Here is an 8924-nt window from a genome sequence, read left to right as displayed (position 1 = left end):
TAAGTAAGTCCACAGGGAGCCTGAACTTAATAAAACTAAGTGGGAACAATTCAGTCAAACCGTTCCCACTTAGGTGAACACCTGCAGAAGCGCTGATGTGCACCAGCAGCCACGGTGAAAGTTGTTCGCAAGGGAGAAAAACCCTGACACAGCTTTAAAGGATTAAGGAAGTGGAGCAGAATATCTGGAGACATACAATTAGCGGTGCAGTAACTCTGGCAGCGTGGCCTCTAAAACCTAATTTGTCGTGTGTACTTGCCTCTGCAAAGAGCGAGAGAAGAAGCCAGATGGGGAGGGGGCAGATTGAGCTGCTGGTGGAAGGGTGGCAGCCCAGAGGAGGATCTGGAGTGATGAAGGGGAAGAAATGGGAAGTCAAATGGAGTAATTAGCTTTTCAGTAGAGCTAGACAAATAAGTTTTGACCTCATTTCTCATCTAGTAATATTAATTATTGTACGGTGTCTATAAAAATGTATTTACTCCCCTTGGAAGTTAAATCTCAGTCATTTTGATATGGCTGTTGGACAAGAATTTACTAAAAAAAAGATTTATGTCGAAGTAAAAACTGATTTCTACAAAACACAGTACACAAGAAGTGAAATGGAGATCATCTTAAGGCAGTCAATGTGTTTCAAGTGACTGCAGTATCTGGAAGATCCAGTCATTGGTGAATCACTACTCCATAAAGACAAAAGAACACTCCAAGCAACGCTGTCATTAATAAACACGCTCCGCTTAAAACATCCCCCGCCTTATATATAGTGCCTCTGAGTGCAAGAAATAATAATATATACAGGACGATACACCTACAAAATGATCCATCTTCACTACAATGAAAACAATCAGGTCAAGGTCATGCACCAAAAAAGGCAGATCTACATTATGCACAGGTGCAATAAGCTTGAAATCCTTCAGGTAGTTTCTGACATATGCTCCAGAAACAGAATCAAAAAATATTTGAAGTGCCTCACAATGACTTTGAAAATCAGGTCAAGTTAAAATGACAGGAAGTCTGCTCTCTCTTTTTTTTTTTTTCCTGTGTATTGCTCAGTAAAATGTTGCAGCGGAGCACATGGGCAGGGTGTGCAGGAAATAAGTCACACACGACAACGTACATCTAAAATAGGAAGAGTACAGAGTGATCGGCTGTTCAAGGTTGCTCTTCAGCTTCCTGCTTTATAACTGCCACATATTACCGGAATATTGCATTATTGATTTTATCACTCTCCTGTTTTGGTGCGTATTCATCTTCTTCTACTTAAACGTTATGTGCAATAAGTAATGCTGCTTCATATTTTATGTACGAACGAAATAAATAGAGAAAATGCATCTTGGCGGTCCAGGAAGTTGGTTTGTTCTCTGTAGCTGTGCATTATTGTGAAATCTGCAAGCTGGAACACTTCTGATAAAATGTTTTTTACATGAAAACACTAGGATTTCTTTTCTCTGTTGTTTTGACACATTTTATTGTTCGCAAATGCATTTTTGAAATTCACTGCCGTTTTATCCCTTCACAGACAGCAGTGATAATGCAGGAAACTGTGCTCGTGTTTGTGGTGGCTCTGGGTCTCCTCATGTGGCCAAAGGACAACCCTGGAGTTGAGGACTGGGAGACCAGCATCACAGAGGGAATACAAAATTCTGAAAAGAGGCTGCTGAGAGAGGAAGAGAAACTGGACCAGGGGACGGCACCTATCAGTGAGGAAATGACACATTATGGCAATAAAGGGCCTCAAGATGACATGAAAAACCTTCTAGAGGAAAAGAATTCGTCAGATCATGTCACTAACCGAGACTCAGGAGATAATCACAAATTACCAGAGGGACACATAATAGCTAAATCTGATCCAAGGGCCTTTTCCAAACCGCCCTCGACACGCTCGCACTCCGTGACGTGCACTCCGTCACGGAGTCACACTCGCAGCTGAATGAAGTTCACTTCATCAGGGTGTAGGGCATAAATACAGCTTTGGGACAAACTTCCCTCTCTCAGGCAGAAAGCGGAAGTGGATGTTGCCATGTGGACATGGATTCGCAGCGGCATCTTGCGGGAGCGGCAGAGAGGCAAAGAAAAAAAGAAACTAAAACAAAGAAAAGATAAAAGAAACTTCTTTGGCAGCATTTCTTTTTTATTGAAGAGCTTTTCATGTTTCACTCTTGCTTGAATAAATTCTTTAGTTTTTGTGACAGTCCCTGTAAATATAAAACACTTACTGAAATAAACACGAACTGTTTTCTGATCAATTGTTATTTTATTATTACATTTTCTATCTAGTAAATCGATTCCATTCACAAACAATTTGTTACTTACTTTTAGGTTTGACATCAGGTGATGGCCTTTCATTAATTGACGAAGACCTATTAGGATACACTGAACTATAGATTTATATTCTCTGTAGGTAATGGGAAATTGATGTTTTGATATAAAAGCCTCATATTTGATTATTTCACCGTTATTATCCACCAGGTCTTTAACATATATAATCTTTCTTTGGATCCAAGATTGTATGATTAATCATCGATTTTTTTTAAAGAATACAACAATTATTCCAAATTATACATTTGTGTGGTGAGAAGTTGTGACTGTAGCATAATTTCCACGAATTTAGAGCTTGTTTATAAAAAATTAGATAGTTTAACAGGTGGTTTTGGGACACTGTAATTGCACTTCATTAAGAACAATAACCCTCCTAGTTGTTGAAAAATGCAATTTGGAATAAAATACCATAATGACTTGGGTTTCATTATACACTCTTGTAACCATTTAAATTTAAATGTATAATTTAAATCAAAAAAATCTAGCATTTCCATTCCTCTTTCACTTCTGGGTGCAGTGAGAACATTCCTTCTCAGGTGATGGTGCTTATTTTTCCAAGTAAAATTTGTAATTAATTTGTTAATCATTGTGGATGAGGAGTCTTTAACATAAAGAGAAAGAGCTGGGTAAACCAGTCTAGATATGTCCTCCGCTTCACTCAGCAAAACCCGTCCAAAAAGTGATATGTCTCTCTGTAGCCACATATTTAAGATTTGTTGAGTTTTCTTAATTTTAGGTTCAAAGTTTTGTTTTTGACACTCATCTAAATTCTTACAAATGTGGATACCAAGATATTTAACACTTTTTTTGACAGATATATTGCAAACAGATAAATCCTCAGTGTCATAAAGACATAAAATTTCACACTTTGATTTATTTAGGGTTAACCCTGAAGCTTTTGAGAACTCTTCAACAAAAGAGAGATTGCGGCATTGACCTGAATTTTGTAGGGGACGGTTTGGAAAAGGCCCACAGTCTATGATAACGACGTGGTGACGTCACGGGTCACGACACTGGAGGTGGACGGGCCCATAGGGCCTTTTCCAAACCGCACAACACCCCTCCGTGACGGAGTCACACTCGCAGCTGAATGAAGTTCACGTCATCAGGGTGTAGGGTATAAATAACATAGATATGAAGAGTAGATACACACGCCCCTCAGAGCGGCGTGCCTACGGAGACACAAGGCTTGTCGGGTCAAAATTTAAGTTTTTTTCCATTGGTGTGTATGGGGCGAAAACAAAAAAAGGAACAATGCCGGCTCATTGCGCTGCATTTAATTTCACACTACATCAAACGTTGAAGACAAGGAAACTTGGAATAACTTTCCATAGGTAAGAATTTTTTTTGGTTATTTTTCATTGTTAAATCTTGTCCAGAGTCTATGAGAGCTAACCAGTTAGCCGCTAGCAAAACACTAACGCAAGCTAACAGCTGGACAACCAAACACAAGCAGTAGTAGTAATACTAAAAGTATACGCAGCAGTAATAGTAATACCAAAAGTTCAAGCAGCAGTAGTAGTATAAATAGCCATTAGAGTAGTAGAAGTAGTGTCAGCATTTGTAATAGTATTACAAGTTGTAGTAGCAGAGACAGTATCAGCAGCAGTAGTCAGTGTATTACCACTACTACTACTACTAGTAGTCACATTACTATTAATACCACCAATACTACCGATAGTAGTTATAAAGCTTAACTCATATATATCCAGATTAGCATCTATGTTATTCCTCCAAACCCATTTTATGATTGGGATTACAGGCAATTCTTTAGGACTGCTCTCACATAATTGAAATGTTACTAAACAATGTTATACTGATCAAATTAAATAACTTTGGTCTCCTGTATATTGGCTACTGCTGTTCTTTGTCCTTAATTTATCAGCATGATTTATTTTTAGATATGTTGTTGTGTACAGACTTATTTACTTTTTTGTCTATTGTTCTTACTCCATGTAGGTTTCCCAAAGACTTTCGGCTGAGAGGAAGTGGGAAGCAGCTCTGAGGAGAGAAGGGTTGGCTGCAAGTGATGAGTCGGTGCTCTGCAGCAAACATTTTAAACCTGATGAGTTTTAAACATTTTGTGAGTACCTGTGTATTGTAAATGTAAATAAACTGTATTGTGTTCCAGTCTGCCTCTATCTTGTTCTAATCTCCTTCTTAGATGTATATAACAGCCTAGAGAGAGAGAAAGAAATAATTAAATAGAAATTAATTAATATTAATACTTAAGTTGTTTATTGTAAAAGTTAATAAACTATCCTGTTCTGGTCTCTCATTGTTATATGTATATATCATCCTAAAGAGAGGTATAAAAAACAAATAGTTAATATTAATAATAATTGTGTGTATCGTAAATGTAAATAAACTCTATCCTGTTCTAGTCTAGCTCCTTGTTATATGTATATAATAGCATATATATATATATATATATATATGGCATGCCGTTTAGGAAATTATATATATAATGAAAGTCGATATATATATAATGAAACTTGATATATATATAATGAAACTTGATATATATATAATGAAACTTGATATATATATAATGAAAGTTGATATATATATATATCAACTTTCATTATATATATATCAACTTTCATTATATATATATCGACTTTCATTATATATATATCAACTTTCATTATATATATATCTCGACTTTCATTATATATATATATATCGACTTTCATTATATATATATATCGACTTTCACTATATATATATCAACTTTCATTATATATATATCAAGTTTCATTATATATATATATCAACTTTCATTATATATATATCAAGTTTCATTATATATATATCAACTTTCATTATATATATATCAAGTTTCATTATATATATATATCAAGTTTCATTATATATATATCAAGTTTCATTATATATATATCGACTTTTATTATATATATATCAACTTTCATTATATATATATCAAATCTTTTTTTCCTACCGAGCCCCGGAAGGGACATGTCCGTATGGCGAAGCGACAACGAAGGACACTCACCCGGACGAGAATTTTATTGAGTTTTATTTTAAAATCGGCCTGAAACACACAGACATTCAAGCAGTGCGATGCGCTAAGAGTCTGCCATGCAGACCAGCGATCCTGATAATGGTAAGTTTTATTTCTCCAACATCCTGCTGTTATCCTACTATGAATACGCGAGCTACAACAGTCCCACATCAGTATTATGAACGTTCCGCCAGCTAACGCGGTCCGGACACCGGATCAGTGATTAGAGGTTGGCGTTCAACTATTGTTTGCCAGCCAGTTAGCCGCTGGTAAGCTAACAAGCTATGAAACAACTCCTTATAAAACCGGAGGAAAGCAGCAGCAATATTTCAGTCCAAGACCTGTATTCAGAACCTCCCACGCTGTTGCACAATGACCCATTAATCATATTACTGAACTATATGGTTATCATTGAAATTTCCCTTGAAGAACCAGTGAACTCTTTGCGAACACATTTTAATTTATGTGTTGATTATGTTTCGTATCAGTAATACAAGTCTAAAAAACTGATTGAAATGATCAAGTTAACACAATGAAGTAAAGAGTACTGGTAATCTGCAGCTATTTTCATAATTTCAAGGTGAAATTCTGATGTGTGATTTTCTAGCTTTGCAGATGTGGAAATCCAATGCACTGATTTCTTATACACAGATGCTTTTGGTGTTTTTTGTTGTAAAATAAAACAAGGCATTTATCACTGTTGGAAATTATTACAGGTATTATTTGTAACACTTTCTAACATTGTATGGACAAAGCAATAAATCAGTTAATGGATAAAATCATTTGTATTACAGATGCTATCAACAGCATGTCTTGTTCATTTTATTTAGTTGTCGGCCTTGGATGATGAGGTCCAGTTACCAGGAGCACTAGTCTGCAGCTTACTGGTTCCGTCCTGCAGCTCCTCCACGCTGTCCTCCTCTCTACAGACCAAATCAAGTAAGATCTGTTTAGACTATGCAGACATCAACATGATCAGTATGTTATCTTTTGACCCATCCTAAAATCACAAAATAGAACATTTACTTTAAGTTAACTGTGTTTATGAAAATAGAAAATAATTACTGACAACTAGTACTTTTTGGTGCTTTTATGCAGGAAAAGGGAACCAGGAAGCTGCTGTGGATCCTCTGCAGTATCTGGAGAGGTCAGAGGAACGGTTCTTGGAACAGATCGGAAGACACCAAGACGTGACCTCTGCCATTCTCCAGAACATCCAGAAGATGAATGAAAACCTTGGTTGCACTGATGGGACGCATGGTGTCGGTGCTGGAGCAACTGTCCCAGAATTAAACTGCGTTGTTGACTATTGGCTTTTCTAGAAAATAAATCTTTTTTAGTACTTCACCTGTTTTGTATTTTACTCATGCACTTTGGATGAATGAACAGAAATTTGTGATGAGAGATGCAAATTTTGTCTATAATCTACAGAGACTTTATTCAGTGTTCAGTGCACACTTTTGTTACACACATTTTGACAGATAAGCAGTTGTGCTTTTCAAGCAGATTTTAGTCAGAAACATCAGTAGCATACGTTGTTGTTTTTTTACTGTTACACCAATCTAGGTAGATAAACTGCACTACTGCAGCAGACATATTATTGAAATGTGCTTCTATTATGTGTCTACATACACTGCTCACAAATAGTTATTCAACTTTTGGGTGAAATTGATGGAAAATATAAAAAGTGCATGCTGTAGTGATATATCATAAAAGTAGGGTATTTAACTAGAAACATGCAATAGTGATTTCCTCATCTCAAAAAAAATTATTGAATCAAAAGCTAACAACAGTGGAGGGTATGTCACAATAAAAATGTCTCAGTTTGGACAGAACAGCAGCCTTCAGCTGAAATCCAGTACAATTGTGTCCCACCAGTGGCGTGATCATGGATGTGTCCAGGCAGCAGCTGACCTCTGCCTCGTAATTAGCCTTAAGACCAGCTATAAAGATAAACATAGATATTATCATTATCATCAACATATGGTGCATGTGTTTAACCTTTAAGCTATGTAGGGATGCAAATGTAGTCGAAGCTAAGTAGCTAAGCTAATGCTAACACGTTCAGTGTTCAGAATCAAAACATCTCTAAAAATTACCTGTTTTCTCAAACGTAGTCGCCATTCCCTGTGACAACCATGAAGACAGATAGATAATCACAGAAGAGCTCATCTGAAGAGCAAATGTCCAATAAGGTTCCTGTTTTTGTTTGCCATGTCCTTCCAGGGCTCAGTAGGAAAAAGTCTGAATATATGGAATGAAACTTTGAATAGATGGAATGAAAATCTGAACATTCTATATTCCGACTTTCATTATATATATATCAAGTTTCATTATATATATATCAACTTTCATTATATATATATATCAACTTTCATTATATATATATCAATTTTCATTATATATATATCAAGTTTCATTATATATATATCGACTTTCATTATATATATATCAACTTTCATTATATATATATATATCAACTTTCATTATATATATATCAACTTTCATTATATATATATCAACTTTCATTATATATATATATCAACTTTCATTATATATATATCAATTTTCATTATATATATATCAAGTTTCATTATATATATATCGAGTTTCATTATATATATATCGAGTTTCATTATATATATATCGAGTTTCATTATATATATATCAAGTTTCATTATATATATATCGAGTTTCATTATATATATATCAAGTTTCATTATATATATATCGAGTTTCATTATATATATATCAAGTTTCATTATATATATATCGAGTTTCATTATATATATATCAAGTTTCATTATATATATAATTTCCTAAACGGCATGCCATAAATATATATATATATATATATATATATATATATATATAAATAATAATAAATTAACCTTAATAAGAAATAAATAGATTACATTTACAATTACATCTCTTGATCTCAAAACATTTTCTATGTATCCAGGCATTTACATTTATATATGTAATGGCTGAACTGAAGAGTCCCTGGCCTCTGGACCTAAAGAATATGATAACTAAAATTGCAGGTTACATATGTAGGAAGCCTTTTTCAGTGTTTCTTTAAAAAATAAATTAGATCACATATTTTCTATTAATTGTACATGTTTTGACGTTGACAATAAAGTAACCCACATGAAAATCGGTTGAGAAATGAGCAAATTATTATATATTTTCAATGTGCATGCATTGCTTTAAATGGGAACTTTGCCCCCTCCAAGATGGCCGCCACGGAGGCACGTCGATTAGCCGGCTGCTACAGCGGGCTGGCGCATCTACTCTTCATATCTATGGCGTCCCGTTCCTAACGATCGTATTTATACCCTCCCCCTTCAATTAAAGTGCCCTCCACAACTGCGAGTGTGACTTCTTTTGGAGTGACACTCGGTAGTGGAGGGGGAGTGTGTAGGGGGCGGTTTGGAAAAGGCCCGACGACACAGGTGAGGATACCGGAAACGCGAGGGCTTCCCGTTTGTCCTGGCAGGAGTGGACGCTGAATACAGGTGGAACAACGGTCTTTTTGTTGTCGGAGCGGCTGAAGTGAATATGTTTCATTCTCTGCGCATTC

The 8924-nt window shown here is 35.5% G+C and overlaps 1 protein-coding gene and 1 long non-coding RNA gene across 4 annotated transcripts in view; both read left to right on the top strand.

The window, feature by feature from the left end:
- The window catches only part of LOC110958511 (inositol 1,4,5-trisphosphate receptor-interacting protein), a 74080-nt gene extending 71841 nt beyond the window's left edge, over positions 1 to 2239 (top strand). For 2 of the 3 annotated variants that reach the window (XR_007941180.1, XR_007941181.1), the window contains one exon: positions 1517 to 2239. The gene's annotated coding sequence lies outside the window, so the exon portion shown is untranslated. Of the gene's footprint in view, positions 1 to 7; positions 1236 to 1516 lie in introns of those variants that run through there. The other variant, XR_007941179.1, reaches the window with a different exon arrangement.
- Positions 2240 to 5236: 2997 nt separating this feature from the next.
- Positions 5237 to 7089, top strand: LOC127533409 (uncharacterized). Its single transcript, XR_007941154.1, has 3 exons — positions 5237 to 5443; positions 6172 to 6280; positions 6440 to 7089. It is a non-coding gene; the product is annotated as an uncharacterized LOC127533409 (long non-coding RNA).
- The last annotated feature ends 1835 nt before the right edge of the window (positions 7090 to 8924 follow it).

Source organism: Acanthochromis polyacanthus, chromosome 3 (genome assembly GCF_021347895.1).
Source record: "Acanthochromis polyacanthus isolate Apoly-LR-REF ecotype Palm Island chromosome 3, KAUST_Apoly_ChrSc, whole genome shotgun sequence".
NCBI lineage: Eukaryota > Metazoa > Chordata > Actinopteri > Pomacentridae > Acanthochromis > Acanthochromis polyacanthus.
The sequence above is the reverse complement of the archived record's forward strand: the minus strand, read 5'-3'. Positions and strand labels throughout refer to the sequence as shown.